Source organism: Panthera pardus, unplaced genomic scaffold (assembly GCF_024362965.1).
Source record: "Panthera pardus isolate Hobbes unplaced genomic scaffold, ASM2436296v1 HiC_scaffold_22, whole genome shotgun sequence".
NCBI lineage: Eukaryota > Metazoa > Chordata > Mammalia > Carnivora > Felidae > Panthera > Panthera pardus.
Window position 1 is genome coordinate 29,786,918 of NW_026526788.1, and position 9,477 is coordinate 29,796,394.

Sequence of the window (9,477 nt, forward strand, 5' to 3'; positions counted from 1 at the left end):
CATTTGAAATCAGTATTTAGTGAACTGAGTAAAAACTTGGCCAATTAGAAATAAACTGAAAAGGAAATTTGTGTCTTTAGTAAAAAGTACAGGGGCACCTGGCAGGCTCAGTGAGTACAGCATGTGCCTCTTGTCAGAGCTGTGAGTTGGAGCGCTGTGTTGGGTGTAGAGATTACTTAAGTAATTTTTAAAAAGTACAGGGGTGACTGGGTGGCTCAGTCAGTTAAGTGACCGACTCCTGATTTCAGCTCCATGATCTCAGGGTGGTGAGATCGAGTCCTGTGTCAGGCTCCATGCTGAAAGTACAATATCTACTATAGTGGTTCTCGACCTTGGCTGCATGTTCAAATCACTTTATATTTTTAAAATAACCATGCCAGGTCCTACCCAAACTAATAAAATCAGAATTTCAGGGGCCAGGATATCAGCATTGAAAAACCTATCCAGGGTTGAGAACCACTGTCTAAACCATGTTAATAGTTGTTTCCATCACTAGTGAAGAATTTTTTTTGTAGTTTTGAACTTTTTTTTTTCAGCAGAACTAAAAAAAAAAATACAAGAGGGTCAAAGCTTAATCATTTTGAATTTCTGATAGCAAGAACATCATGAATTAAAAGTCACATCAGTTTTTAGAAAAACTAGAATTTTGGGGCGCCTGGGTGGCTCAGTCAGTTGAGAGTCCAACTTCGGCTCAGGTCATGATCTCACGGTCTGTGAGTTCGAGCCCCGCGTCGGGCTCTGTGCTGACAGCTCAGATCCTGGAACCTGCTTCGGATTCTGTGTCTCCCTCTCTCTCTGACCCTCCCCTGTTCATGCTCTGTCTCTCTCTGTCTAAAAAAATAAACATTAAAAAAAATTTTTTTAAAAAAGAAAAACTAGAATTTTAACAATTCTTAAACAGCCCTCTGATTAGGCAGTCATGTTCAGTTTACACACACTAACAAAGTTTTCTTTAAAGAATTATTGGTAAATTATCTACTTCCCCTACTCACACATTTCCTATCTACCATGCAATTCTCAATTATAAAGATCGAAAAGCATTAATTTGTCACATTCACGGTTTTTCAGTTACACATAAACATGGATGTTAACATCTAAAAGATGTTAATTCTAAACAAAAAGCACCCAAACTAAGGTTTTCAGAATTTGTAAAACCAGCACCCTGGGCTTTTAAAGAGACCACAGTGAGAAATTCTGGAAATCAAGCATTACAGTTCTTTTTAAATGCAATCATTAGATTAAAAACTAGAACACTTGGGGTGCCTGGGTGGCCAGTCGGTTGGGTATCCGACTTTGGTTCAGGTCATGATCTGTGTGGTCCGAGGGTTTAAGCCCGTGTCGGGCTCTGTGCTGACAGCTTGGAGCCTGGAGCCTGCTTCGGATTCTGTCTCCCTCTCTCTCTCTCCTCCTCCCCCGCTCACACTCTCTCTCAAAAATAAGCATTAAAAAAAGTTATTTTTTTAATTAGAACACTTAACCAATTCTAACTTAGGCTCTATTGAATTTGAGAAGTAGCTCCCAAAGGAGTTTTATTATTATTTTGAAATCATAAAAGGGGGAAAGTACATAATTAGAAAAAGAACAAGTGGCTGGCAGTGTTTTGAATTGCTGGGGAGGAAAAACTTCATCTACCCTCTTGGATTCTGTGTTTGGGAGCCTGCTGATTGACAAAAGACAGGCAAAAAAAAGATGGACTTAGTATGAGGGAGTTCACAAAAATGCGACTTAAAGCGATAGTTAGAATTCGGGGCCTTATAGATCATCTTGAGAGGGGAAAGGGGTAAAAGACACTTACAAATGACTTCTTAATAGCAGAAGTTGGGGGTAGAAAGGGCAGTTATGTGGAAGCACGTGACTTAAAAAGGATGGTAACTATAATCATTTTGTGAGAAAAGTCTCTAGGTGTCATGCCAACCATGTCTTCACTAGTGAGGAGATAATCTTCCCTGGTTGCTCCCTGAGAGGGGATTTATGACAATTGAGTTCTTTTGGGAGGCTTTGCTTTTTAGGCAGAGGATTTCAGGAACTCAAATGTCTTCTACTCAGAATGTTTATGCCACAGTGGCATATTCCAGACCCCTTCATCAATATGGATCAAGTAGTTGGAATACTCAAGTCTTAAGTACCAGGTGAGTCAGTCAAGTCTTTAATTTCATTCCTTTTATATTTAACTGAATCTGTCAAACTTGCATAAAGGCATTCTCCAGGGGCTTATACTAGCCTGGATTGGAATGTAACATATTTTAAGTTTCAAATAAAGGCATAATGAGGAAAATGTGCCCCCTTAAGTACATCCTTTTTTAGGCTTGGGGCCTTCGATGAGCGTAATTCTTATGTCACTCCCCTGTCAAAAATCTTTTAGTGACTCAGTTGCAGGAGAAAGCTTAAATACTGTAAAACAGTTCCAGTTATTCGAGACTCTGGAGAATGCCTGCTCCCCTGCCAGCACTCCCCTAGCTTTATAGTAAGGCTCTCCTGTCCAGTCTTGCCAAACACGATTTCCATCTTCAAGTCAAAGCGCTAGATGTTTCCTTGCTATGTTGCCAAGACATGCTGTGCACACCTCCAGGACTGTGCTTGCCACACTTTTATAAAAGACTTTTTAATTTTATGGATTTTAAGCCTCTTGGCTCAGTCCTGTTTTGGTGTACTTTGTGCGTATTATATAATACACTCAGTATCTGAGTAAATGAGTGAACCTTATTTTCCTAGTGATTATAAAATTAGGCGTCCTCCTTTAGGAAAAAGTGAGTCTGATGAGGGACGGGAATGGAAAAATGTTCACCGTTACCCCAGATGACTGACCTCTCGCCTGCATAGTTTTGATAAGGATCAAATACATGCTGGTTGCTACATTCTGGTCTCATGACTGTCTGTACATCTCACCCAGTTAATATCGAGCTGAATGATAAGCACCAGAGACATCTTGTGAAAGTATTTTAGGAGTAGAAACTTGAAGAAAACATTTATAACCTATGTACATTCCCTCCTCGTTGAACACTAAGCATATAACCACCAGCTTCATACAACAAAAGTGCAGCTCCTGCCCAGGGGCCTGTCCCTGTGCTGCTTAAACTTACTAAGTTGCTTTGTAAAACATCTCAAGAATTCCTTCCTGACTGAGCTCAGTGATCCCACAGTTTTGGGAGCCCATATGGGGATTATGGAATGAATCCAAGTGCCTTGATGTGGCTTGATAAGTCATCTTTATCCCCAATCTTTGTTTCTTACTTGTTCCTTTTTGGGGATGTACTGAATAGTATAACCTTTCGGAACGTGTCTTTCCCGAATGCTCAGGACAGAACCTTTTGCCCATGGCGACACTACGGGGAGGGACAAACTCCTGCCACCTGGCTGGATCCCAGTACCTTGGCCGTAATGGTGTTGGGCTCAGAAACATCAGGCTCTCCCTGTTTTACCTGTTAAAACTTGTATTCTCCTCAGGCACAGGAAGGCCATACATGTCATTAGGAAGGTGCTTACCTTAAGACTCCTGTATCAGGTTTCTTCCTAAATAACGCAGCGTGATCCCTCCATGAGCATAAAATCCAAGATATGTCTGTCTGTGTGCTTCCTGAAAGGGACTGGTCAGAACTATTACTTGGGGCACTCACCCAACAGGGGACCACTCCCTTGGGACTGGATCATGGGTAAAACTCACAAGAAAATTGCCTGGATTAGATAGGAATTCTATACTTTCATTTTCTCATGTCTCTCATTTGCCCTTACCCAGGGGTTGTTTGGCATTCCCAGTCCTGCTCTCAGATTGAAAAGTAGTTCTAGCTTAGTTTTGTTATGCTTGATAGAGAATAGCTGCCCCTTCTTAAAGGCCAGGACCTCTACTCCACCCATTAATACTAGATCTAGAGACTTACAAAGGGTATTATTATTGGTCACTGAATACATCAGTTCCTTCAAAATGGAAAGAGGCAGCCCCAATCTTTGTGGCATTTCAGTCCATTCACCGGCACCAGCACCCGCTGTAGTCCAGAATGCAACGGGGAAGCAGAGGGAGGTTGACATCCCTTCTCAGGGAGTACAAAGGAATCAGAGCAGTTGAGAAAGAGGGATGCCTACCTCCACTCTGAATCCCAGGAATCTTAGAGCCAGTATTCCTGATGGGATGCCATTCAGAAGCAAAAGGGAATTTTGGTAATGGACTCCTAGGTAATTAATGTACTCTCCTCGTTCTGTGGGAATTGACTATGGGATCAGCTTCCTCAATCCCAAAGGATTCCCTCTTAGGCTATCTCCCACTAAATTGGAGTCAAATAAAAAGCACCCCAAGCTGTTGGACTATAAGAGATAGAAACCCAGTCCCCAAGGTGCACAGCTCTCTTGTAAACAGGTGGCTGTCCAGGGGCGCCTGGGTGGCTCAGTCGGTTGGACGTCTGACTTCGGCTCAGGTCACGACCTCATGGTTGGTGGGTTCGAGCCCCACGTGGGGCTCTAATGCTGACAGCTCAGAGCCTGGATCCTGCTTCAGATTCTGTCTCCCTCGCTCTCTGCCCCTCCCCCGCTCATGCTTTGTTTCGGTCTCAAAAATAAATCAAACAAAACAGGTGGCTGTCCAGATGCTATACATACCTCCCTCTTTTTCTGAAGTCACTCTTTGCTTTTTGTGTGTCAGGTCTGGAATGTATCTTTTTTGTTTGTTTATTCATATTTGAGAGTGAGTGAGAGAGACAGAGAGGATATGAGCAGGGGAGGGTCAGAGAGAGAGAGAGAGAGAGAGAGAGAGAGAGAGAGAGAGAAAGATAGAGAATCCAAAGCAGGTTCCAGGCTCTGAGCTGCCAGCACAGACCCCCATGTGGGGCTCGAACTCATGCCAAGATCATGACTTGAGCTGAAGTTAGACGCTTAACTGACTGAGCCACCCAGGTGCCCCAGATCTGGGATGTATCTTAAAAAGACTGGATGAACGTTGCCTGACTCTTACTGTATGTGGGGTGTTCTCCATCATTCATTTCCTGGGTTAATTTGAGCCAATTGTCTGGTTAGTTTACCTCAGGACAGGGACTTTAAGGAATATTCCCAAAGCAGCTGCCAAAACTCCTTTTGTTTGGGGGAAGTTCCCTGTCTTCTCCGGCCCAACATGGAATGCCTATTTTCCCTTTTTGTTGGTGGAAAAAAGAAAGCGTGCATCTGCTCATTTGTCAGAGCGGAGGAGTTTTGGGACCAGGAGTCCTCTCTACTGCCCTCTGGGCTTTTACCAGCCTCCAGTCTTGCTGGCCGAATGCCACCTACTCTGCCTCCACCCTTCTCCTCCTCCCCTCCTCCTGTTTTCACACCATCACTGGTGGGCTGGGCCAGGCCGACTTACGTAACCGGCTCCTATACCATCCTCCATGCCTCCAGCACCATTGGCTCCTGCTCCTCCTACCCTCACTATCAAAGGAGCAAAGATCACCCCTCCCTGGACTTAAAACACCCACTTCAGATTTCCCCACCGGTGCCCCAGGTAAAAATCGGCACTGGAGAACAAACTGATTGACTTCTAGTGGACCCAGCTGCAACTTATTCAGTATTTAAGTGAATTTAAATGTTTTTTTAAATAAGTATTTTTAAAAAAGTTTATTTTGAGAGAGAGAGAGAGGTGCGTGCAGGGGAGAGGCAGGGAGAGAGAGAGAGAGAGAGAGAGAGAGAGAGAGAGAGAGAGAGAAGACTCCCAAGCAGGCTTCATGCTCAGTGGGTAGCCCGATGTGGGGCTTGATCCCACGACCATGAGATCATGACCTGAACTGATATCGAGTCAGATGCACAGTGACACCTGAGTGGCTAAGTTGGTTTGGTGTCCAACTTTGGCTCAGGTCATGATCTCACAGTTCATGAGTTCAAGCCCTGCATTGGGCTGTGTGTTCTCATTGCAGAGCCTGCTTCAGATCTTCTGTCTCCCTCTCTCTCTCAAAAATAAACAAACATTAAAAAGACAAAAACAAGTAGACTAAATAAAAAAGGTTTATAGGTAAAACTTTTAAGTAGCTTTCAAAATCTTTGGTAACCTGCAACTTTGAAGTTTTGCTAAGTTAATGATAAATTGAATTCATTGGATATCTGAGTCTTTTCCAAATAAAATCATACAACATTGATTATTGAATGTAGGTTTCTCTGCTTTTGGCTTCTTATTGCAGAGAAACTGTGGGTACCTTCTGTTGGCAAATGTGCTTTGTGCTTTACTGAAAGATTGTGCTATGGAAAAATCTATGTTTTTAGAAATTATGAAATGTATTCATGAATTTCAGCTCTAAAAGAATTCTGGTGTAACAGTTCACAATTGGCTACTACTTAATTTTCATTGGAGAGGAAGGTTTCTAAAAGTTAAAATTCTGCTAAATGTAAATAAGACTGATGGAAATAAGGAAATAATTCTGTAGGTAGGGAAGTAGGATATGCATGAGAAAAATATAAGGAATGGGAATACCTTTTGTTGAGAGAAAAAAAGGTAATTTTGAGATGGGTTGTTTAGAGAAAAAAGGCTTAGGACACAATCAGAATGAAAAAAAAAATTGTATGCTTGTGAAGGTAAATCTTTGGAAAAGAATTTAAAAAAATTTTTTTAAATGTTTATTTTTGAGAGAGACAGAGCGCAAGTGAGGAGCGGCAGAGAGAGAGAGGGAGACACAGAGTCCGAAGCAGGCTGCAGGCTCTGAGCTGTCAGCACAGAGCCCCACATGAGGCTTGAACTCATGAGATCATGAGAGATCATGACCTGAGCCAAAGTCAAACGCTCAACTGACTGAGCCACCCAGGTGCCCTGAGGAAAAGAATTTTATGTGTGATCAGGACTAAGGTTGAAATGGATGGATTTTAAAAGTACATTGGTACAAGACTGATGGGACACCTGGGTGGCTCAGTCAGTTGAGCATCTGACTTGATTTTGGCTCAGGCCATGATTTCAAGGTACAGGAGTTTGCGCCCTGCGTTGGGCTTTGCACTGACAGTGAGGAGCCTGCTTGGGGTTCTCTCTCTCCCTCTTTCTCTCTGCCCCTCCCTGCCTGTGCTCTCTCTCAAAATAAACTCCAAAAAAAAAAAAAAAAAAGTACGCTGGTATAAGACTGAAATTCTGCTTTTCTGTACGCTAAGAAGACAAAGTTTTCTTGGATTGCAGGTCTGCTTTTGATAAAACGTGAAAGTTTTTTTCTTTATCTGCTCAGAAAACCAAAGCTTCTATGTTTTGTCTGTATCAGGTCTTTGATTACTTCAAGTTAAAACTTTTTTTTATATTAAAAAAATTTTTTTTAGTGTTTTATTTATTTTTGAGACAGAGTGTGAGTGGGGTAGGGGCAGAAAGAGAGAGGGAGACACAAAATCCGAAGCAGGCTCCAGGCTCCGAGCGGTCAGCACAGAGCCCGATGCGGGGCTCGAACTCATGAACAGCAATGTTATGACCTGAGCCGAAGTTGGACGCCCAACCGAGTCACCCAGGCACCCCTGTGCGTCACTTCTGACTTCCTCAAAACTTAACTGATGACTAAAAGCCTAATAACATAAACACATATTTTGAATGTTATATGTATTACCCTATTCATAAAGTAAGCTACAGAAAATGTTAAAAACAATCATAAGAAAAAATATTTGTATAATACTGTACTTCTCAGAAGTGCCTGGGTGGCTCAGTTGGTTAAGCGTCTGACTTTGGCTCAGGTCATGATCTCACAGTTCACGGGTTTGAGCTCCACGTTGGCCTCTGTGCTGACAGCTCAGAGCCTGGAGCCTGCTTCGGATTCTGATTCTCCCTCTCTCTCTGCTCCTTCCCCGCTCACGTTCTCGCTCTCTTAAAAATAAAATATTAAAAAAAAACTAAAAAAAAAAATACTGTACTTATCAAAAGAGGATCCACATATTGGTAGACCCACCAAGTTCAAACCTGTCTTGTTCAACTGTACTACTCTAGAGACACAATTATGACACAATTTTAGTGCTGGACGGTAGTTGTACTGGGTCCTACGGCATACAAGAGAGGCACCCAATGTGAAATGATGACATCATAGCTGGTATGTAGTTCTGGCATGAATGGAATGATAGATACAGGAAGTAGAGAGACAGTATAAGGAGAGTTAATTTAGGATGGGCCTTGGATGCCATACAAATTAATGGAGTATGGGCTTTATCTGAACACTTATTCAGAATACACTGAAGGATTTAAAAAAAAATTTTTTTTAATGTTTATTTATTTTTGAGACAGAGAGAGACAGAGCATGAACAGGGGAGGGTCAGAGAGAGGGAGACACAGAATCTGAAACCGGCTCCAGGCTCCAAGCTGTCAGCACAGAGCCCGACGCGGGGCTCGAACTCACGGACCGCAAGATCATGACCTGAGCCGAAGTCGGCCGCTTAACCGACTGAGCCACCCAGGCGCCCCAAGAATACACTGAAGGATTTTAAGCAGGAATAACTTAATCAGATTTGTGTTTTCAAAGCATCATTGCGGGGCGCCTGGGTGGCGCAGTCGGTTAAGCGTCCGACTTCAGCTCAGGTCACGATCTCGCGGTCCGTGAGTTCGAGCCCCGCGTGGGGCTCTGGGCTGATGGCTCAGAGCCTGAAGCCTGCTTCCGATTCTGTGTCTCCTTCTCTCTCTGCCCCTCCCCCCTTCATGCTCTGTCTCTCTCTGTCTCAAAAATAAATAAAAACGTCAAAGCATCATTGCAGTGACTGCGCAAAGTCACAAAGATGGAGGCTTGAGAGCAGGCAAGGATACTAGTTATGATTATTGCATTCTATGGAGTCTCTAATAAGTACCAGGTGCCGATAACAGTACTGTAAACATCTCCCAAAGGGAATGACAGCTCTCTATCCTGTAAAAGCAAAAATCTTAAATTGACTATTCCCGTTTCAATGTTTATTCAACTCTGCTAATGGCTGAAGAGGAAAACCTATATACACTATCATAAAATTCAGACCACGATTTATACCTGCAAGGAGGTACAAACAAAGTTACCACTAAAAGTGTTTTAAGATTTTTTTTTTTTTTTTCTGCAAAGCTGTATTGGACTATGTTACTACATCCATAAGATTAGTAACGACTGCTGATTCTGGCCCCCAAATTATAAACGGTTGTCAGGCATACTAACAAAAGGAATGATAATAACAAAAGGCATATTAAATTTTTGGCTTGTTCATTCTCCCAGTTTCCAAATCTGATGAGACATCCTTGTTTAATGGCCTTTTATATCATATTTAAATTGTCCTAAGGATTCCTTTGTTAAGTCTCTCTATTCCGTATACATGGTCTCCACCATAATTCAGACACCCTAATCTACCCTCTTTAGCTAGAAATTTTGGAGAGTTGTAATTGGTTTTCCTCCCTGTTTTTTGGAGGAAAGGGGTGGGGGAGACAGCTGTTCCAGTCTATCCTAGACGCTTTCTAAACTGCTCAAAAATTTAACAACAATTTGCCAAACACAGAAGGAAGCCTGTCTTAATCCTGGCATTTTAAATTTTTTCAGTATGCCTTTTCCATAGTTAAGCGTCTGCTTA